This window comes from Narcine bancroftii, chromosome 2, assembly GCF_036971445.1.
Source record: "Narcine bancroftii isolate sNarBan1 chromosome 2, sNarBan1.hap1, whole genome shotgun sequence".
In the NCBI taxonomy this organism is placed as follows: domain Eukaryota; kingdom Metazoa; phylum Chordata; class Chondrichthyes; order Torpediniformes; family Narcinidae; genus Narcine; species Narcine bancroftii.
Genome location: NC_091470.1, coordinates 251,740,926 through 251,763,980, shown reverse-complemented (window position 1 = coordinate 251,763,980; position 23,055 = coordinate 251,740,926). Strand labels below are relative to the sequence as shown.

The window sequence follows — 23,055 nt, the reverse complement described above, 5'->3', positions numbered from 1 at the left end:
TGTAGTCCTGCGTTCAGTGGGTCACAACCCTTCAGGGTTTCCACTGACCTCAGGGAGTGGGCTCCTCTTTCAACAGCGAGTCCCTGCTTCTTCGTACAGGTAAGGCCTTCACCTTTCTCTTCCGGCGTCTTTCCTTCTTCTTTTCTTCCCGTTATTTTTGGTTTTTCTTTCTTTGGTGCAATTTCCTTCACACCTTTATTTTTTATTTTTTTGTGGTTTATGTGTCTGTGGCTTTGCTTTTTCTTTACTTTTTTCCTTCTTTTCTGGAGAGGGCTGGTATTCTCCTACCGGCCACTACTCCATCACGCGAGTCCTCTAGTCACCCCATGTTAATACAAAGAATACACAGAGACCTTTTGCTCTCTAAGATGAGAACTGAAACCTCACAAATTGGCATCCTCATGACATCCCCAAAAATGACAGACTTTCCTGTTATCACCACAGGCCTGTAACCCATTCACTATTTTGACACATGGCTATGAAGCAAACAATTTTGCAAAATGGTATTCATTATTGCAAACACAAATATTCACACACGTGTCCCTCTCTCATCTACCTTGCCAACATAAATCCCTACAAAATTTGAAAGTCTGCAAAAACTGTGATTGTAGTAAAAATGATGGAGGAACTCAGCTGTTCATTTCAGCATCTATAGGAGACAAAGATATGTCACCAAAGCTTCAGGGCTGAGCCCTTCTTCAAGGAATAGGCAGAATAAGCCAGAAGCAGGAAGTCTCAGGATTCAGACAATGCTGGCTGGGGGAGTAATCCAGATCAACAAAAGGTGTTAAATGGACATGATAAGAGAGGAGGTCATTTATCATGTTTGTGCAAAAGGAGATGGAATTGAGAGACAGAGCATGGGGAAGGGGACGGGGGAAGTGGAGGGGTGGTTTAATGAAAGCCAGAGAAGTCAATGTTAATGCCATCCATTTGGAGAGTACCCAGTCGGAAGATGCGGTGTTGTTCCTCCAATTTGTGGATGGTCTCCGTCTGCCAATGCATGAGACCATGGACAGATATGTCAGATGGGGAAATGATTGAGAGCAGACTGGGGTAAAAAATAATAGCTTTTCAGCTCTGTCCGCTGCAGTGGCGTGGATCTCCCAGTGGCCACCCATTTCAATTGGCCATCCCATTCCCTTGCTGACATGTCTGTCCATGGTCTCATGCACTGCCAAATGGAGACTTCCCGCAAATTGGAGTAACAACACCTCATCTTCCGACTGGGCACTCTCCAACTGGCTGGCATTCATATTGACTTCTCTGGCTTTCGTTAAACGCACCCCCCCCACCCCAAGCTCTGTCCCTCCATTCGGTTTCCTTTCACACAAACATTATGAATTTTTACCTCCTCTTTTGTTGGTGTGGATTTCCCCCCACCCCAGCCAGCATTCTCTGAATTCTGAGATTTCCTTATTCTGTCTTAAGGCCATTTCATATTGGGTCTCCGCCTTGAGACCAGCTACGGAGCGGATAGAAAAATGGGAACTTGCCTTTCAGACAGCAGTCCTAAAAGGCTGCTCCAGCATCCCAGTCATATCCAGAGGTGCCTCGTAGCACCCTCCAGATCTGATGGAGGTGGGGCAACTGGTGCCGTAGCACCATCCATCATCAACACGCAGCAGAGCAATGGCCGTCTTCCCTACCCATAATCCCCGACGCAGCTAAAACCACTCTGTGGTTCCCAGAACAGTTCCAGCTGCGTGAGGGATTATGGGTAGGGAAGGCAGCCATTGCTCTGCCATGCTTTGAGCCACTGAGAGTGGCCCTGAAGGCCGAAGCAGCCTGATGTGGCTGTCCCAGCCAGCCCTGGCTACCTACTGACGGTCTCCGCTGATGGCTCCCGCTGCCCCAAGGACTCTCCGCCGCCCCTGACTTGGAGGGAGAGGGTAAGTGGGGAAATGGGTCACGGGCTGACAGCATCATCAGTCTGTCCTAAACAGCTGATTAGTGCTATGGAGATTATCCCTCTCGGAGAGGGGTTGGAATATGCGGCTCGGAAACACCCTCTGCACATTCAGAGAGGTAGGTGATGCTGCATTTTGGCGGAATTTCTCCACCTTTACATCTCAACTTTTGGGCTATCTGAAATGATCTATATTCTGCTTATTCCTTGAAGGACTCAGGCCCGAAATATCAGCAATACATGTTTGTCTCTTATAGTCACTGAAAAGACTGGCTGAGTTCCTCCAGCATTTCACTGTTTTTAACATAAACACCTTGCCAAAGATTTCATGGTTACCTGTTACTTGTTTTAAAAAAAATCAGAAAGTAAGAGATCAGCTGCTACTAAAAAAAAACCACACAGATCTTGCAATTTACAAAGATAGGTTATGTGCAAAACAAGGATTTGTCACGTTACCTGCAACTTCAATCTGGGCCAGAAAGAGTGGATGTAGCCTGTCACAGACTTCTCAATTGTTTGGGGATTTAAATACAAAGTCTCCAATTTCGTTGACATTGATAAATGCAAGGCAAATCAAAGGCTTATTCAATGCTTTAAAAAAAAATCAACTTATCAACTCTTGAGTAACGATTAATCATTCTTCCTCTTCTCTGCCATGATTCCGGCCTATAATGGTGGCTTTTGCAATTACAAAAGCACAAATGCAAAAGTAAAGTGCAATTCCCACAAAATCATCATCCTTGACTGTTCTACATAGCTCAGACAGGTCCATTAATTCCCTTTGCCTGCTGGAGTTAATGAGTTTACTCCAAATGCTTTGAACATTAGCCATTCATTGCTGCCTACCAAGGTCATCTTATTGTTGCATTTATTTTCAATAAGTGCTTCTAATGCACAAGTCTGCTTGATAACTGTGGCTGTTGACTCACACTGTTACATCTTTGCTTTTCTGTTAGTTCTAGTGAAAAATAACATGGATAATATCCCCAGGAAAAGAGCATCATGGTCCCACAAAATTTGGGCACACAAAAAAATTGTTTACTGTCAAATAACCTTCAAATTTTCATGCCTCTTCCAGCTTGGCAAGTTTGCCATCTTGCTCTGATAGTCTATGGCTCACCTGCATTTGAAGGGATATATCCTTAACACGGATAGGGAACCCATGAGCAAGATGTAGGCCATTAAAAATAATGGGAACAAATTCCTGCTTGTTACAGCTGTGTGTTTGGACACTGGTGAATCCTCTGGGCTCACATCCACCACCACCCAGAGCTGCAAAGTCAAAGCAGATAGTTAACAGTCAGCTTCCCAACTCAGCTTCTGACTCACTCCCTCACATCCTTTTTTGAGTTAGTTCTCATGAAATTAATGTTCCCAGGAAGGGAATTCTGGTGCTACAGAAAAATGTGTTTTTGACTGTCAAATAACCTCCAAATTCTCCCAGCACTTGCTTCTCAAATCCAGTATCTCACTTGCTAATTCATTCCAATGCAATGGTTCCACCTCCAGAAACCTCACAAAGTTGCCTATATGAACAGATTTCTGGCTAAGGAGGAGCATTTCCCACCCCCCCCCCCTCCTCAGAAGTGTACAGAGGGAGTCCCCAGAGCTGGATTTAGGACCAGTATTGCCCTCCTTATGTAAATAGACTAGACTTGCTACATGAAATTTTGTCATGCAACACATCCAGACAATGTAGTATCTAATAATTTTGGGGCAAGTTTCTTCAGCAAGACACCAAAATGGCTGATTGTAAGGGATCAGTTTGTGTCCAACGAGCAACAAATCTCTCTCTGAAAACCGACAAGAACCTTCCTGAGCAGTAACCATTTACCTTTCAAACACCAAAGCCTGATGAAATTCATAAATGTTAACTTCTGTGCGTAGTACAAGAATTGCCTGATACCAGTGAACTTGGAGGAGTGAGAAGTGAGATTGGACTGTGAATCAAAGAACTTTTCTGAACTTGTACACACATTACATACACGTGCACTTAGAATTAGAAGGGGGTTAAGTTAATAGTAATAAGTTAAAGTTTGATCTGATTTTCATGTTTAAAGATAATTAAAAGCACTTTTGTTGAAGTAACCATTTGTTTTGGTGAATTTCTATTGCTGCTGGGTTTTGGGGTCCTCTGGTCCATTGCACCTTAAACATATGCCCTCCAGTGCTGGAATCATCTACCCTGGGGAAAAGATTAGACAATTCTAGTAGCTTCTACACAAAGGGTTGTGAAAACAAAAAAAATAAATAAATCAAAAGGCAGCAAAGTTAGGCCAGGTTTCAGGTGAAACACTAGCTGAATTTATCTGGAATTGCTCATGGCAATAACAAGACTGTAAGAAAATATGGAAATACCATTATTACCAAAACACAACTTCGAGATCCTGACGCAAATTTAATTACAGAAAAATTGCTGCCGTTCTTTTTCCTCTGCTTGTTAAACTGACTTTTCAAGGCAAGTTGATGTTAGGCAGTACAGTAGCACAGCTCACACAGGTGCTCCCTCAACCTCAGTAATTCAGGATTAATCATTACATCTGCTGCTGTCTGTGTGGCATTTGTCCATTCTCCTTGTGACCAAATGGGTTTCCTCTGGGTGCTCCGACTTTTCTCACATCCAAAGTCTTGTGAATTGATAGGCTAAACATTTCCCAGTTTGTGGGAATCTGCAATAGTTATTGGCAATATGGGGAGAATAGATTACAGGGGAAACTGGCTGGAAAGGTATTGTTCTGGAAGGCAGTGGACTATATCAAATTAAGTTAAATTTGGAAATATAGAGTTAGTTGCACTGATTTTGTATGCTTTCCGCGAGCCGAGAGAAGCGAGGGTATTCTCAGGCAATGTAATAGAGAATTCACATTATAAAAGGGTTTGGATAAAACAAGTACAGAGAATCATACCTCTCCAGCAAATGTAAATAAATGTTTGGAGATGCAAAACAATTGGTTAAATAATGAAAATTAAATATATTCCCAGAGGTTTGTTAAAATGTGAAATACTAACCAGAAAAGATTTGGAAATCAGACTCAATTATGAATAGGCAAATACTTGAAAACCAAATGATTAAACGAGAGAAAAAATGCTGAGATGTGCATCTAATTGGATCCCTTCAATGACTTGACACAGATGACTATCCAAAAAGTCACCTTCTTAGATTACAAATCTTTGCTCAGTGACTGTCTCTACCATGGATGGGGAGAAAACCTGATCCAGGTTTGGCAGGGAGCACTGAGGACAATTAAAAAAACATGATAGCAGATGAAAGTGGAATCAGAAATTCAGAAAATAGTTCTGCAATCAAGATGGTTGTGTTGTTTACTTCTATCAGTTATGTCATTGAAAGATCTGTGTTTATTAAACAAATAATGAAAAGCTGAAGGGACTCAGCATTTCAGGCAGTAACCATGGAGAGAAAAGGACAGTTAACATTTCAGGTCAGGATCCTTTCTCAAAATTTGCCAAGCCAGTCTTGAAAACCATGCCAACCATCCATGCCTGACTTGCGGAGTGCCTGCAGCTTCTCATTGTTTGCTCAAGATTTCAACGACTGCAGTCCTTAAACATGCCTACTTTTGTTAACCACGAGTTAATCACAAAATGTCTAATACTGGGAATTTCTGACAAAACTGTTTCCTGCTTAATTACTTACTCCCAGCACATTAAAATAAAGCGAAATTATCTAGAGGACTGTTTATGATCAATTGAATTTAAAATATACCAACAAAAACTACCCGAGATTGAAATGCACTAAATGAGTGTCAAAGGAAGGAAAAAATACCCTGCTTTTCAAATTTATCTTCCACAAATCTCAATGCAACAGTGAACAAAGCACTTCTGAAGCAAAGCCATGGTCATTAAAGTTGGAAATACAATCAAAATGGTGAAAATATCAGTACAATTATCCTGCAATTTTGTGGAGATAGACTATACATTGCATCATCGCCACATTTACAGCAGTAACCCTGCTTTTGTTTAATGACAAACTGATCTTTTACAAAGATTTATGGGACATTTATTTCAAATGGATTTACTTTTTAAAAAAAATACTGTGGTCTATAGATTCCAGGTTCTGTAACTGGAATTCTGGTTTACTTTTTTTTAAAAAAAGTGGTCTAAAGATTAAAGATAAATCAAATTCTAATTTAGTAAAATATCACAATAGGTCATTTAGGTTTTTTTTTCAGAACTGCAGGCAGTGGCACAGGACTGTGGAAGTGGTATCTTCTTCTTTGGCTTGGCTTCGGGATGAAGATTTATGGAGGGGTAATGTCATATGAACATGAGCCCCCTGTGTAAAAGAACATACAAAACCCACATAGGGAATCTCAACACCCACAAAGGATAAAAGCACAGACATAATCCCCATACAGAAACACGTATTTGCAGAATTCCAACCTCAAAACCATATGCAGAGTCTTAATGTAGAAACACGTGCCAGGGCAGACGCCAAGGAACATATGGAATACAATAAGCATCACCCCAAAGCATGAACACGTAAAGAAGCGCTGAATAGACTCCAAAGGCATGACACCATATAGAAACGCAACATTCGGGAAGGATATTAATATAATTGAATCGTGTGAAATTCTGCTTGAACCTTCCCCGGCTTGGATCTGGTGGCCTAAAAGTGCAGCAAGAACCGTTTACTTGAGACAGACCATCCGTTTGCCTGATTGTGAGAAGCTCGGTGAGATCAGATCGCCAAGTTCCAAGCCTTTTTCATGTAGTTTTATTTGGAGAATTATAGGTTTAGATCGTAAATGAAACACGACAGTCTGTAGCCACGGTGGTTAAAGTTAAAAACAGTGCTGGAGCGACTCAGTAGGTCCAACAGTGTCCTTTATATAGCAAAGATACCTAATCGACATTCATCAAGATTTCTTTGCTATGTAAAGGACCTGCTGAATTGCTCCACAGTACGATTTAATCACCGAGTTTTGATGAGAGATGCGTATCATCCCCCTCTAACATTAAATGTGAACACACTGGGGTTTGGAAATAACTGTCCCAGTTTGAAACAACTTAGAATTCAATGAAAAACAGATATTTAAAAAAAAACCCGCAAAAAATGCAAAGACTGAACAACCTGATGCGCAGAAAATAGCCCGGTAAGTAAACGCGACTTACTTTAGACAGACAATTCTTCAGGTCCACGGTATGATTCCTTCTGGGTTGATGAAATGCGGCGCAAATTGAACCACTTCGCTGGCTGAAGGTTGGGAGTTTATTTCCACCTCCGACTTGTTTTGATTTCCTTCAGCCTGTAAGAGGGCGATGTATAGAATTCCTGGTTAGTCCGCAGCACATTCGGGAGCGCTTCTTAGCGCGGTGGAGTTAGCCACAAGAATGCTGAACGCCCACCCCGTTTTCCCGAGACCCCCGCGTCCTACCTATTGCTCAACCCCTGCGAAAATTAACGTGGCTCCGGTCTCCCTTTTCTCAGGTGACGGGGTGACCCTGCTGTCTCCACGGACCCACCTAAATGCAGTGATCGCTGGATCTCGGTCAGTGTTTGCGCGGTCCCAACTGTTGCATGCCCGTCCCCTCCTCTTCATGGAAGCCACCAAAACCTTGACACTATTCCCCTTCACCATCATTTCGCCGTGAACTCTTTACTGCGGCGTCCCGCTTTCTTACCGTAGCAACACGCAGCTTCGGACCTCACGTGGAAACACTTTCTCTGGGTCAGATTTCCCCCAATCCTTTTCAAAAGCCTGTTTAAACGGACCCCCACACTGTCCGGGACAAGGCGGCTCTGGGCGCAAACGTGCTGTTTAATCCGTTCCTTCTTAAACACGAGTCTTCATTGATCTCAGACCTCGTTAATGATACTTTGGATTTGTCCAAAGAAAGCCCGACACCGTCAAACCTCTTCTCCTGGAGGTTCGCGGGTCCTGGCATGAAGCGCAGTGGTTGTAATGACCATGAAAACAAATATTTCAACCCGCCCTAATTCCGTACCTGAACCACTGCCTGAACTTGGGAAGAGAGAGGATAAACCACCAAAAACTGTCTTGCAGAAGGAGAGAGAGAGACCAATAAATCTAGAGGGACTCGCCTCTCCCCGCACCCTCACCCACTCGACTGCCCACACTTTGAGGGTACGCTCACCGAGTGCTCTCTCGGTGTTTGGAAGCAGCACTGGGCGTGAGCTGGATGAGATTGGCCCGCGAACCCAGCTCAAGGCACCTGCCGAGAAGAGGGCATTCCACTCCGAGTCGTTCCAAACCAACCTCCGCCCTGTCAGTTTCGCCACACGTGCTTATAATCCGGCCTGGAACAAGACTTTGAACAGGGTTAGCAGGAGAAGCCAATTGCTCTGCGTGCACTCCAAACTTGTGGTGCTCGCTCCGTTCCAGCACCACTTGACTGCACTGCACGCTGACCTGCGGTAGTGTTTATTTTGGACAGCAATGTTGGGAAAATCGGTGAAATTTTTAACATGATTGCTCACCTCGTGGTCGTTTACACAGCAAGCCTGTACGCGTTCGTCCCGGTGCCTGAGTCATCAGCTGGACGTGGAACTCATGAGGTGTGATTCAGTCTGCAGGCTTCCCCCGAAAAGGGGTAAGTCATTGACTAAAAATTCCTGCACTTTCCTTTTTAGACTGCCCATGTAAGGGCAACATTCGTTAATTGTGCGTTACATGCCTGCAGTCTTCAGAACCCCAAGGGAACACACAGATTGCAAATGCTAGAGTGATGAGAAACAGGCTGGGAAGAAATGGTCAATCAGGGAATCTCACCGGGACCCTACTTGGGGAGCAAGAGCTGGATTATATTGGCATTATTAAAGTCAATCAATAAAATGAAGTTGGGCAACAGTGACTGGCGAGACTCGTGGAGAATAGACGGCATCAAATAATAATCAGCTCACCCTTTACATGGGATCTACAGTGACTTGGCAAAAACATTAGTAACCCTCCATTAGATCCCTTTATTTATTTGTTAATTTATTAACAATTTATCAATTTATTTATTAATTAGCCATCTATTTCCGTCACTGTATATTGTTACATTCATTTCTATCTACACCAATGCCCCCACTGTAGCATCTTGCTGTTGCTCCCTGCTCTGAGAGGCTTCCCCTTGGTCTTAGCCCCTCATTACCCTGCAATGGAAGGACTCCAGATTATGGTCCTTCCCCACAATGCCCTCACATTGTTTGCACCAAGCCTCAGTGTATCTCTCAGCACCTACTCTTGCAGCCTGGAATATGCCAGTTGGCAGCATTCCCGCGCCAACATCTCCATGTGCTGAAAGACCAACAGGTTTAGGGCAGACCAAAGTGAGTCTTTCACTGAGATGATGGCCTTTCAGCAGTGCTGGATGTCTGACTCTGTGCACCCCTGGGAACAGCCAATAGATCAGGGAACAGCCCATAAATCCTCTGTCATGCTGCTGTTGAGGAAGAACCTTGACAAGACCGTTGCATTCTTTTTCACATTGTCAGCGAATCTGCATTCTACAAAGTGATGGGTGACATTCTCCTCTCTACTGCTCTCATCTCGGGGACAATTTGTGTTGTGGGCGACGTTCCAATTGTACAGGAAGTATTTGACCAGTACAGCTCCTCTCACCACCAGCCAGCCCAAGTCCTGGTGCTTGTTGTGAGCTTGGCAATGAGGTATTCAGCCAGATGGTCTGGACAGTCTGAATCTTCATCTCAAACTCTATGGGATGTTCTGTGCTGACCACTGTCTGATGGCCTTCTGGTCAAAGGTGTTTGTCCAAAAATAATTTCCGTGAAGGATAGGTTGTGTGGAAAAGTCCATCTAACTGGGACATTGTGCAGCAATGGGACCAGGCCTATCCCTCGCAACACCTGGGACAGATAGAACACAGTGGCACTTGGTGCCCTCATGCTTTGGTTCCATGCACAGCCTGATGCAGCCACACATGAAGGTGGTCATCAGAATGAGGGCCACATTTGGGTACGCCCATGACCCCATTGTCTGGTGATGTACGTGGCAACTCTTCAGACCCTTTCCACCTTGGATTCCCATATGAACCAGATGGTGACTGCCCAGGCAGTGGTATGGGGGATGGGCCACACCTGTGTCACGTACAGCAATACCGAGAGCACCTCTCAGCTGATGACCAGATTCTTCCCTGTCATTGAGAAGGAGCACCATGCCCACACACCCAATTTCTGGTGGACTTTTGTGATCCACTCTCACCAATTTGAATTTTTGTTGCACGCCTTGGCTCTCCCAACTGGATCCCAACACCTCAGGTAGTCAGATCTGACTGTGAACAAATGGTGGACCCATCAGACCAGTTACCAAAGAGCATTGCCTCGCTCTTCTTCTGATTTACTCTGGAATCCAATGCAGACTCAAAATGGCCATTGATGCTGATCAAACTGCAGAATAATTGTGAGTCCAAACAGAAGACAACACCGTTACCCATGACCTGAGTGCCTCCTCTGCCTGGCAACATCACTTATGCCCTTTTTAAAAAAAAATTATTTATCATTTGCATCAATACAAAATATAAATTCAATAATATAGTAAACTTAATAAGTCATACAAAATGATACATTTTTAAAAATTTTCTCCCTCACCCCCCTCCCCTTCAAAAGAAAGAAAAAAAGAAAAGAAAGGAAAATGTAAAAGAAAAAGAACACCTACTTCTACATATATAATATTATTATTGATATATATAATATTCATTGACTATATTTTATAATTTCTAACTGAGAGAGGTGGGCAAGGAGGAAGATGTGGGTGGAGTTTTATTCATAAAATCCATATATGGTTCCCAAATTTTATAAAAGTTTTCAATTTGATTCGTTAAACTATATGTGATTTTTTCAAAAGGTATACAATTTTGCCTTTCATCATTTATCCCCTTGACCTACCTGATAGATTCACCAAAGGGATCTATGCAGCACACAAAAGACTGGAAAGAGCAAGCAATCCTGCCTGACTCCAGATTTGACAGGGAAGCTATCTGTTTCCTACCCATTTATTTGGCCTGTGCTATGGATGTACATATAGAGCAGTTTAATCCAATTCTGGATTCCCTCCCCAAGGCCCATTTTGGAGAGCACATCCATCAAGTACATGTGATATCTGGTCAAAAACCTTATCTTGGTCTAAGTTGATCAGGCAGATGTGATTGTATCTCTGAGCAGCGTGAGGCTGTCAGAGATTTTCCTGTCTGGAACTCTGCAGGTTTGGCCTGGGTGGATCACCTGCTCCAGGGCAGACTTGATGCAAAGGCGATTGCCTTGGACAAGATTTTGTAGTTGTCATTTAACAATGATATTTGTCTCCAGTTCATGATATCCTCCTTCTTCCCCTTCTGCTTGAAGATAAGGGTGATGATACATTTCCTCATGAATTCTGACATGCTGCCTGTCAAGAGCTGTTATGTTGGGCGGAGTATCAGGTTCGGTGGGTTCACAGAGAGACGAGTCTGGACAAAAGTGTTACAATTACACGCAACTTTAATTAACACATGGGAGACAAACAGGGGAGAATAAACAGTACTTGATTACTATTTCACTTAAGCAGCGATATAGACATTCACCTTCGACCTAGGTTGAGCTTCGACATTAGTGAACTTGACATACTCATACACTTAAGTACATACACTTCAAACAGAGATTTTTACACACACCCAGTTCCCTGTACCTTTGGGGCTGTGGGTCTTCATAAGTATTGATCTATTGCAATAATGTGTCTCAGCTTCAGTGTAGTGCACACCTTACCTGCATCACTTCCAGTGATACCCACAGTAGCGACCTGGCGTGGAGAGATGTCCGGGGATTTGACTATGAGGCAGAGAGCAAGAATGTAATGTGCTAATCTATGCTTCTAGCCAATATTGACCCTAGGTGATTTAAATTAGCCAATGGCAAAGTGTGCTCTAATGGGTGGCAGGAGACCAACCTGGATTTTTTTAAAAATATTTTATTTTAATTTTGAAGTATATTTAACAATCATACAGAACAGAAAACATCAAAGAAACCCCACCCCTTTCCATATAAACCCAATTAAACAAAGAAAAGAAAAATCCCATTGTCATACAGGGAAACTCATAGAGACGGTATTACCACAGTGTTGTATCCTTTAAAGAGGCCTTCTGGCTAATCAGAAATGATCACATCTCTATAGTGGCATCAGTGCAGTGCATTCTAAGTAAGGCTGCCAAATTTTCAGGAAGTTGTTGTATGCTTTTTAAGATTATATGTGATCTTTTCAATAGGAACACTGCTGTTCAGTTCCAAAGATCATCTATCAATGAGGAGAGGGGAATCAGATATCCATTTTCCTGCTATACATTTCTTGGCCACACATAAAATAATTTCTATCAATTTAATTTGGAAATTATTACATTCCCCAGTAAGCAAAGCTCAGAATCTAATGGGAAGATGACTCGTGTGATCTTAGTCAAGGTGTCACAGTGGTCATAACAAAAGGGCCTCACCTTTGTACAAAGCCAGGTAGAGTGCAAGAAGAAGCTGATCTCTAGACTACATCTAAAGCATATTTCTGATAACTCAGGCTTATATTTATGTAGTTTCTGTGGGATGAGGTACAGCTGATGGAGGAAATTATAGTGAACCAGTCTGTACCGGGAACTAATGGTAGCTAACAAACTTCCTTGACTTAAATCTGACCAGAGCTGTTCATCGATTGTGATGTTCAAATCTGATTCCCATCTCGTTCATTCATCAGTAAGAAATACGTTCTCAAAATAAATTTGCGATCATTTCCCTCACGATGCAGTTTCTCCACTTCAGTAAATACAGGTAAAGTCATTTCAGGGCCCAGGTTGGTTTTAACAAAAGATCTTAACTGAAGATAACAAAAAAAGGTTTTGCTGGACAAGTCCTATTTCCTCTTCAATTGTTCAAACGACATGAAAAGACTTTTTTCGTAACAGTCTTCCAAATGTTGGATCCCTTTATGATGCCAAGTCTCCAGAATTTTGTTGTTTCACACCATGGGTATGGGTTAGAACATAAGAACTTAAGAAATAGGAGCAAGAGTAGGCCATCCGGCCTGTCAAGCCTGGTCCACCATTAAATAAGATCATGGCTGATCTGATCATTGACTCCACTCCATCCACCTGCCTTTTCCCCATCTCCCTTAATTCCTTTTTATGTAAAAATATATCTAACTGAACCTTAAATATGTTTCACAAAGTCACCTCAACTGCTTCACTGGGCAAAGAATTCCACAGATTCACTACTCTCTGAGAAAAACATTTTTTTCTCATCTCTGTCTTAAATCTGCTCCCCTGAATCTTGAGGCTGTGTCCCCTAGTTCTGGTCTCACCTACCAGTGAAAACAATTTTCCTGGCTCTACCTTATCTATCCCTTTCATAATTTCATATGTTTCTATAAGATCTCTTACTCTTCTGAATTCGAATGAGTATAATCCCAGACGATTTAGTCTTTTGTCGTAGGTCAACTCCCTCATCTCCAGGATCAACGTGGTGAACCTCCCCTGGACTGCCTCCAAGGCCAGTATATCCTTCTTCAAGTATGGAGACCAGAATTGCACACAGTACTCCAGGAGCACCCTCACCAGTACCTTGAATAGTACAGCATGACCTCCCTGTTCTTGAATTCAATTCCTCTAGTAATGAAGGCCAACATTCCATTTGCCTTCTTAATAACCTGTTGTAGTACCTGCAACCCAATTTTTTGTGATTCATGCACAAGCACTCCCATGTCCTTCTGCTCTACAACATGCTGCAGTTTTTCTCCATTTAAATAATAATCTGCTCTTCTATTTTTCCTGCCGAAGTGGATGACCTCACATTTACTAACATTGTACTCCAACTGCCGGACCTTTTCCCACTCACCTAACTTAACTATATCCTTCACCAGCCTCCCCACATTCTCTGTACAATTTGCTTTTCTACTCAATTTAGTATCATCCACAAACTTGGCTACACTACACTCTGTCCTCTCTTCCAAATCATCAATATAAATGGTGAACAGCTGCGGGCCCAGCACCGATTGTAAAGGTAAAAACCTTGTGTTTTTGATTCATAGTTAATTTTGTACCTATCCTTTTAGGAAAAATTATTGTTTGTAGTGTTACCATAGTGACTGACATCATATGTCATAATATCTGAGCAGACCGAAAGCTTGCATCTCATTCTTCGAAGAATTATGAAGGGGACGTAAGCTCGAGATACTTTTATTTGAATTTGTCCTAATTTATCTTATTTTGTTTTAATTTTGTTTATTTCTTCTTAGATCTGTTTAAAGTTGAATATTGTTATACAGTAAATGATTTGTTTATTCATCATTATGAAAATCTCAATGGGAAGTTATGCAAAATGTTTATCTGTTTTATCAATGAATTAAAGCTACTTAAAGCTGCATCTACAAAGTTTGGTTTATTGGATTAATAAGATAGTAATTTGGAATATCATTGCTCACGTTTTCTTGAAGATGACATGTTTTGAAATTTGGAAATCCGAGAATTTGGAAAGTGTCATTTATACCAACCCCTGTGGCATCCCACTTACCACTGTCTGCCAATCAGAAAAACACCCATTTATCCCAACGTTCTGCCTTCTGTCAGGTAACCAATCCTCATCCATGCCAATATACTTCCCCTGACTCCATTCATCTGTATTTTTATTGATAAGTCTCTTGTGTGGCTCCATATCAAACTCCTTCTGGAAATCCAAATATACAACATAAACCTGTTCCCCTCTATCTACCACACCCATTATATCCTCAAAGAACTCCAGCAAGTTTGTCAAACAAGACCTGCCCTTTCTGAATCCATGCTGCATCTGGCTGATGGAACCCCTTCATTCAAAATGTCTCACTATTTTATCCTTAATGACAGCTTCAAGCATTTTCCTGACTAAGCTAACTGGCTGATAGTTATCTGACTTCTGCTTACATTCCTTTTTAAAAAGTGGTGTGACATTTGCTGTCTTCCAATATTCCAGGCTCTGCCCAGAATGCAGAGAATTTTGGTAAATGACTACTAATGCATCGACTATAACTCCCCCCATTTCCTTCAGTATCCTGCGATGCATCCCATCAGGATGGGATTTGTCCACTTCCAGTCACATTAGTTTGCTCATCACTATCTCTTATGTAACAATTATTTTATCAAGGCCTTCGCATCCCTATCACCACTCTTAGGCATGCTGAATGTATCTCCCACCATGAGGACTGACACAAAATATTTGCTCAATGCCTCAGCCATTTCCTCATTACTCAATATCAATCTCACTCTCTCATGTTACAAGGGAACCATGTTGACTCTAGTCACTCTTCCATTTTATATATTTATAATTTTTTTTGCTATCAGTTTTTATACTTTGTGTTAATTTACCTTCATAATCCTTCTTCTCTTTCCTTATTTCCCATTTAGTTTTTTGTTGTGGCTTTTTAAAGTTTTCCCAATCCTTCACTTTCCCACTATTCTTGGCTACATTGTACATGAGCTTTTAATTTTATACTTTCCTTTATTTCCTTAGTTAACCAGTTCATTTTGTCTCAGAGGTGTTTTTGGTGACAGTCCCATTTTCAGTCTAAAACTTCCACAAATCTCACTCCACATTTTAATCAAATGCTTTAAAATAGGATTATCTGTCCTGTGAGATATAATCCTGAGTTCCATTTATAAATAATATCACTGAATACCTTCTCTTTTAGGGGGTGCAATCCAATTTCTATCCAGGAGGGGACACCATCACCCTCAAAAAAGGGTGAGCTGCCAAATAATATTTTTTAAAACTGGGTAACCGAAGGCCCACTAATCTATAGTCTCATGTTAATTTTTCCATAGATACTCTGGGTGCTTTACAGTTCCAACTTGTTTATTGAGGGTCTTAAAGAGACTTTGGGATAGTGGAATGGGCAAGGGCTTGAAAAGATACGGTCATCTCAGCAATATGTTTATTTTCACACAGTTAACTCTGCCAATTAGAGCAATGGGTAAACTCATACACCTACTTAGATCCTCTTCAATTCTACGGAGTAATGGGAGGTAATTAAGTTTGTACAAATTTTGGAGGTCATTATCTACAGTTAATCCAAGATATTTTATACCATTCAGAAGCCACTTAAATGGGCTTGTTCACCGATACTCAGTGTAATCAAAACTTGTTAGTAGAATAATTTCACTTTTTCCCAGTTTACTTTTTATACTGAAACTTCACCATAAGCTTTCAATAAAGACTGTAATTTGGTGAGGGAATTAATTGGGTTTGTTAGGTACAAAATTACATAATCGGCCATAAAGTTAATTTTATGCTTTGTCTGACCTACTTTAAAACCCTTGAGATGAGGATCCTGTCTAATTGTTTCAGTTAGGGGCTCAATATTCAAGACAAAAAGTCCTGGAGAGAAGGGCAGTCTTGTCGACTCGATCTATTCAAGGGAAACACAGTTGAGATCTGTCCATTAGTGGTAACCTTGGCTTGGGGTCTAAGATAGAAAGTTTTTACCCAGTTAATAACAACTGCCTATGGAAGGGCTTTTCAGCATCTCGAGCAGTTGTTCTCAACCTTTTTCTTTCCACTCTCATATCACTTTAAGTATTCCCTTTGCCATAGGTGCTCTTGGATTAGTAGGGGATTGCTCAAGGTGGTATGTGGGGGAAAAACCAATTATGTCATTAATTTATATTGGATTATATGAGACTGAACTCATTTCAGTTTGAATTGTGTTAATTATATTTGAACTTTCCTCTGTTGTCAGTGGCCAGGACAAGACTTTGTGTGCCTTCTCTTCTAATTCATAATATCTTTGTTTAGTGCTTAAAATGTTTTTTTTTCAATTCTATAAGTATTCAGGGTATTGTATTTGAGCTTTTTGTTTAAAAGCAATTGATATAATTCCTTGGGACCAGACTATTGGAACTCCTTTTCCAATTTCAACATTTCTATTTCCAGTCCTTCTATTTCTGCCATGTATTTCTTCTTGATACTTTTTAATGAGATTATTTGTCCCCTTAAATCGGCTTTTAGCATGTCCCTAATATAAAACTATTGGCAGAGGATGGACAGTTTGTCTCACAAAATAACTTTATCTGGTCCCTAATAAACTTAAAAAATTCTGTGTTTTTGAAGAAAGATGTGATTTAAATGCCATCTATATGAATAATTGTTTTTTCTGACATCAAGGTTGACTGATCTGACAAGGTTCTAGATAAGTATTCAGACTCTAATGTTCCATGAATTAGCTGTGTTGACAAAAAAAAAGACCAATCTGAGTTGAGAGTGATGGGGCAAGAATCAAAAGAACAGTTTGAGGGGGAATTTACCTCTATATATCTGTCAAAATTAAATCTTTTGTCAAAGCCAGTGTAGTTTTGGCCATTTTTATTTTGGATACTGTCAATATTGACTTATCCAGAACAGGATCCAATCAAAAATTAAAGTTACCCCCACAAGTATTTTAGTCACACCCCTGAAAGTTAGCCAATTTGTGATTTTAAATAAAAGCTCCTGAAGAACTCACCCCATGAGGTATTTGTTTCTGTTAATGGGAGGGCTGGGGCGACGCTGTCATTGTCAAATGAAAACAAAATATATGCAACATATCTTTCTAGTATTTGATCTGTGACACTCTACTTATATACTATAACTTTGAAACAGTGAACTGTAGCTCCAATTCCTTGAGTGGGTTTATTCATTATTACTACAGCTCTGTGGGATTGAAAATGAGAAAAACAAAAGGCCCGTTACAAAATTTGTACCTGGAATGCACATAACAAAAGATTGTTTAGGTTTCCATGGCAACAGTTCTTGTCTGTTTTGCTGAGAGTTCTTTGCATAATAAGTGACAAGTGTTTCTTACAGGTTGCTGGTTTAGTAACTGAAATCAGTGATGGGATCACAGCAGCCTGTTGAGATGAATGATTTGTAGACCCTCACATTGAGCAGAGGAACAGTCTTCTCCTGTGGAGGGGGTGGGGGGTTGGTTGGGAGAACTCAAAAGACAGATTAGTCAGGGGCCACCTCCAGCGGGGGAGGACCGGGGGGAGGCTGGTCTAGGTCAGAGTGTGTGGTGCACAGGGCTTCCACCCACAATGCTCTCCCCAGAGAGCATAAATGTCTCTGTGAGTCAACAGCTGGGTAATGTCACTGAACATGGCCTCAGCCCAGCAGGTTTTCCCTGATCTATGTACTCTGATCTCTCAGAGGGTAATTACCAGGAGGGTAATTTCTTCTCAGACTGTTTTCCTGGTTGCTAGCCCAACCTGACTCATTCTGCTTCTCTTCTGTGTGGACTCTGGATTGGAAGATGATCTTGGAAGACTCTGAGGTGAATAGTGCAGCTTACCGGCTCTTCACCTCTCAGAGTTCCTCCTTCACATCCACCCCTCTCAATTGCAGAAGGTCAGTCTGCAGTTGGCTCAGTTTCCCCTATCTCTGTCTTGCTCTCCAAACTGCTTTGAGGATAATGAATCTCTTAATTTTCTCCTTGGATGCTTCCCACCAGGTCACTGGGGAGTCAGAGAAGGGTTTCATGGTTCACTGACTAATGTACTCCTTCTTTAGTTTTTCTACATTACCTGGGGTCAGAAACATCATGTTCAGCTTCTAAGATTCCCTGCCTGCCTTCTGGTCTTGTAGGTGACAGGAAGCATGTAGGAGACAGTGGTCAGAGAAGAACACTGGCATAACAATAGTGGTTCTGACCATGATGGCCTGTGACATGAAGAGGAAGTCTATGCAAATCTGGGTTGAGCCATCTAATCTTGACCAGGTGGGCTGCAGCTGTTCTCCACCTGCATGGTTACTGAAGGCGTTGCACAGCTGTGAGTCCTTACCGTCTATCAGGAGTCTGGCAGAGCTGTCCAATCGGCCTTTGACACCACCAGATCATCCAGCCACAATGATGTCACATTGATGTTGGAATGACCAGCCTGGACATTGCCAACAATGGTGGGAGCTGCTGGAAGACAGCCAGCCTCTCGCTCTGCATGGGCAAGGCTAACACATTGATCAGCAGGACTGGGGTCCTGCGGTACATTATTTCCATCATGCAGAGGCATTTCCCAACCTCCTTCTGAACTTTGGTGATTACAAAGTTGCCTCCCGCAGCAAGACTCTCAGACCAGATGCATGATAATCATTTTCCCCCCCCCTCCAACCCCCCAACCATACTGACAATCCATGGGGCTACTATTACAACCAACTCCAATAAGTCCTGAGGTGTGGCAGCCAAAGCTCCTGTGTGAAAGTTGCATCTGCTTTGACTTTAGCAAGATATTGCAAGATGTTTACACATCATGCAGTGCATAGACAATGTGCCCATTGAGGGTTGCTATTTTAATCTCCTATAGTGGCAGCTACACCTGCTCCTGCAATAACACACACACAACCAGACGGGTTGAGCTCAGTGAGCAGACTAGTTTATTGCAGGCTGCTGGGCTGCACTTATACTCCCAGCTCGGACCTGGCTGAGAACCGCGCTGGAGGGCGCTGATGTCACTTGGGCATCACGTGATCTCCCAGCGCGGATTTCTGAGCCCCGTGCTGGAAAGAAGGGAAACCCCCAACGGCGCTGTCCTTACAGTCCAATATCAATCAGAATTAGAATTTATTGTCATGAGTATGTCTTGAAATTTGTTTTTGCTGCTATAAAATTAAAATAAATTATTTCAAAAGTAAGAGAAAGTGAGGTACTGTCTGTTGTTCATTGTTCATTCAGAATCTGATGGCAGCGAGAAAGAAGCTGTCCTTATGCTGCTAGATGCTAATCTCAGGCTCCTGTACCTCCTTCACAATGGTAGCAATGTGAAGAGGGCATGGCCTGGGTGGTGAGGATCCTTGAGGATAGATACTGCCTCCTCTAGATGTCCTCAAGTGAAACCTGTGATGGTGCTGGCTGAGTATACAAACCTCTGTAATCTTTTTCTGTCCTGTGCATTGGCAGTGATCCAACTAGTCAGAACGCTTTCCATGGAACAGCTGTAGAAATTTGCAAGAGTCTTAGGTGACATTCCAAGTCTCCTCAAACTCCTCACAAAGTATATCCGTTGGCAAGTCTTCATTGTGATTATATCGGCATTGTCACCTCAGGACAGATTTCCAGAGATATTGACACCTAGGAACCCTTTCCACTGCTGACCCCTTGATGAGGACTGGTTCATGTTATCCTGATTTCCAGTTCCTGAAGTTCACAATCAGCTCCTTGGGTTTGCCAATGTTGGGTGCAAGGTTGAGCACTCATGCCTATCACTTTGTGAGCTGCACCACTGATTTTGGTCTCAGGAACAGGGGATGACGTTCCTGTGGGAGTGGGGTCTCCTCGAACAAAGCTCGTGGTGTCTCTTGGGGGAGATCTGGCTGTGCTCCTGGTCCTCTGTCTCCTGGCTGGCTTGCATTCTTTTCCCATAGCTGGGGGGGTGGGGGTGGGGTGGGGTGCAACAATCTCTGTACTGCTCCCAGTCTCCTGGAGGGGGTGGAGGGGGGCACAATGGCCTCTGTTCTTCTTCCTGTCTCCTGTGACTCAGGGTCACTGCATGCTGTATCTCCCACTATTGGACCTAGTCATAACTCATTTTCCTCCTTTTTTTCCCCTCTGCCTTTGCACTTCCCTTATCTTCATCCAGCACTTATGCTAGATTCATTCTCAGATGATGAGAGGCTGTTGGCTTCTATTTGCACCATACCTCTTTTCTTCCCACTGCTTTGAGTGTCACTTGCCAGTTTCTTCCATGGGGCTTTTGGGGTTTACTTTCTTTTTTACACCATCTGCCATTTTTCCTCCACAACTCCATCGACTGCTTCCTAGCAGGGTCCTCTTGCCTTGTGGGTGTGGTTTGAGGGTTGTAGGTGGATGTGTTTGGGATCTCTTCTTTCCTACTAGACTTGATCTGTACTGGGGTCCCTCTCGCAGTCAAGGTTGAAGGAGTGCTGACCTCACTGGGGGTGTTGATGTTGGCTCTTTGCCTTCATTGCCTGTACAGAAATAGCTATACATTTTGGGCAGGGTCTGTCGAGGTGACCTCCTTCCCCACACAAGTTGCAGCACATGCTCTCTGCATAGTCCTTGGTCTGGTGGCATTCTTGCTTGCAGATGATTGTGCTTCATTGGGCCGCCACATTTCCAGATTTGTTGCAAACTCCTTTGCTGTCCCCTCTCAGCTTCACCTTCACTTGGTGTTTGCTGGTCCAGATTCCAAACATGGCTTTGATGTCAATGCAGGCCAATGTCCCCTCGACATAACAGCACAGGGAGGTGAGCACATCCGCAACTAGCACAAGTGGGTTGAGCATTTGAACCGTTATTACTCATTCCTTCTGCATTGGAAGGGTGAAGAGTGCCTGTGCTTTGAATAGTGAGAGTGGAGCCATGTTCCCCCTGCTCCTGGAAGTTGTGGAGCATCTTCTACCATCCTGCTGGGGTACTGAATGTCACATCAAAGTGACTGTTGTCTGTGATGTCCTGGAGGCAGTAGATGCCCTTCCCCTCAAAGCTTGTAGAATTCCATCAAGACCTGAGAAATTAAGGAAATGTAAGTTTATTTCTTCTGGTTTATGCTTTAGGTGCCATAAACAAGTTGGCTCTTTTTTTTAACATTATACTTGGTCATGTGAAATGGTGAAACCTTTTTGGAATGGAATTAAGGAACTTTTACAAGCTATATTTAAATTTAAAATTTCACTTGATCCTATGGTATTTTTACTGGGTTATATTAAGAAATTGAGTTTGGAATTAAAATTAGATAAGTCTCAAGTTGCTTTTTTGAGATTGGCCTTAGCTGTGGTTAGAAAATGTTTGGGAATTACGTGGAAAAATGAGACCGATTTGAGTATTCAACGATGGCATTTAGAACTGAGATCTTGTATTCCATTGGAAAAGATAACTTATCATTTATGTAACAATTATTTCTTCCTTGTTAAAACTTGGAGCCCGTATATGAGATATATGAGGTTGAATTTGTAATAGATTTTTTCCCATAAATTAATGGGGTTTCCCCAAACCATGGGAATAATTGAAGGTTGTCATGTTAATTGATCTCCTCTTTTACTCTATTCTCTTCTTTCTTTCTTTTGGGGTAGTTTAGAGGGGGGTTGGGGGGGTTATATGGGGTAAAATGTTATGTATTTACTCATATTTTTATTGTATGATTTATTATGACCAATAAATACAATTTTTTTAAAAAAGGACCTTGTTGATGAAGAGGTCCTGGGAAATTGGGGAACCTTCTCTCAGGTCCTTCACTAGCACCCTAACGGTGTTCCAGATTCTTTGTACTCCCAATGATTTTTCTGCCACAGCAATCCTTGTGAAACGGTGTAGCAATTAGCGCAACGCCTTTACAGTGCCAGTGATCAGGACCGGACTGGGGTTCTAATCCCACGCTGTCTGTAAGGAGTTTGTACGTTCTCCCCATGTCTGTGTGTGTTTTCTCCGGGGTCTCTGGTTTCCTCCCACTGTTCAAATCATACTGGGGGTATCAGTTAATGGGGTGTAAATTGGGTGGCACAGACTTGTGGGGCGAAATGGCCTGCTTATGTTTAATTTTAAATTTAAACTGATGGTGGTGGGTTTACGGCTGGAAATGGATTTAGATTGGTCCTCTAATCAGCACAGATCCACCCCTGGTCAATAGCCCAGCCCACACCAGATGATCTCTTCTACTCCAATGGTCCTCTCAACTGTCTTCCTCTTCTTTCCTCTTCCTTTTTGATGCTACAACTTCTCACAGATCTAGTTGATCAGCTCACAGTAGACAATCTGCACCTGATCTTAGCTAAAAGGCCAAGTAGTGATCCTTTCAAGTTTCCTTTATTGTCACATACATGAGCACACAAAATTTGCTTGCCGAGAAAGAACACAAAATGGTGCCACTAGCTAGTGCCCCCACCAATAAGAGAAAGACAGACCCTTCAGAGACACTGAATGTCTGTGGTTATGCTCCGTTGCCCCTGTTAACTCTGCAGCCGTACAGCCTCCAGTCTGCTCCCATCATCAACCCAAGATCCTGGTTCTGTTTTTCCAATACGATTGGGAAGCTGCTGACACCCGAATCCTTTCATAAGCACTGCTTGAAATTTGCACCCTCGTGTGTCATGTGATCTTTTCCAGTTGCCTATTATATCTTAAATTAGGGTTCAACTCCTCAATTTCCTTCTTTCCCATCTTAAAGCTAATTATAAATAAAAGCAGCATGTCCACTTGGTT

At 42.3% G+C, this 23,055-nt stretch overlaps 1 protein-coding gene across 4 annotated transcripts in view; it reads right to left on the bottom strand.

Moving 5' to 3' along the window:
* Window positions 1-11,391: 11,391 nt before the first annotated feature.
* ctdp1 (CTD (carboxy-terminal domain, RNA polymerase II, polypeptide A) phosphatase, subunit 1) overlaps window positions 11,392-23,055 on the bottom strand; it is a 343,304-nt gene continuing 331,640 nt past the window's right edge. For all 4 annotated transcript variants that reach the window (XM_069920830.1, XM_069920821.1, XM_069920823.1 and 1 more), the window contains one exon: window positions 11,392-21,364. The gene's annotated coding sequence lies outside the window, so the exon portion shown is untranslated. The remainder of the gene's footprint in view (window positions 21,365-23,055) is intronic.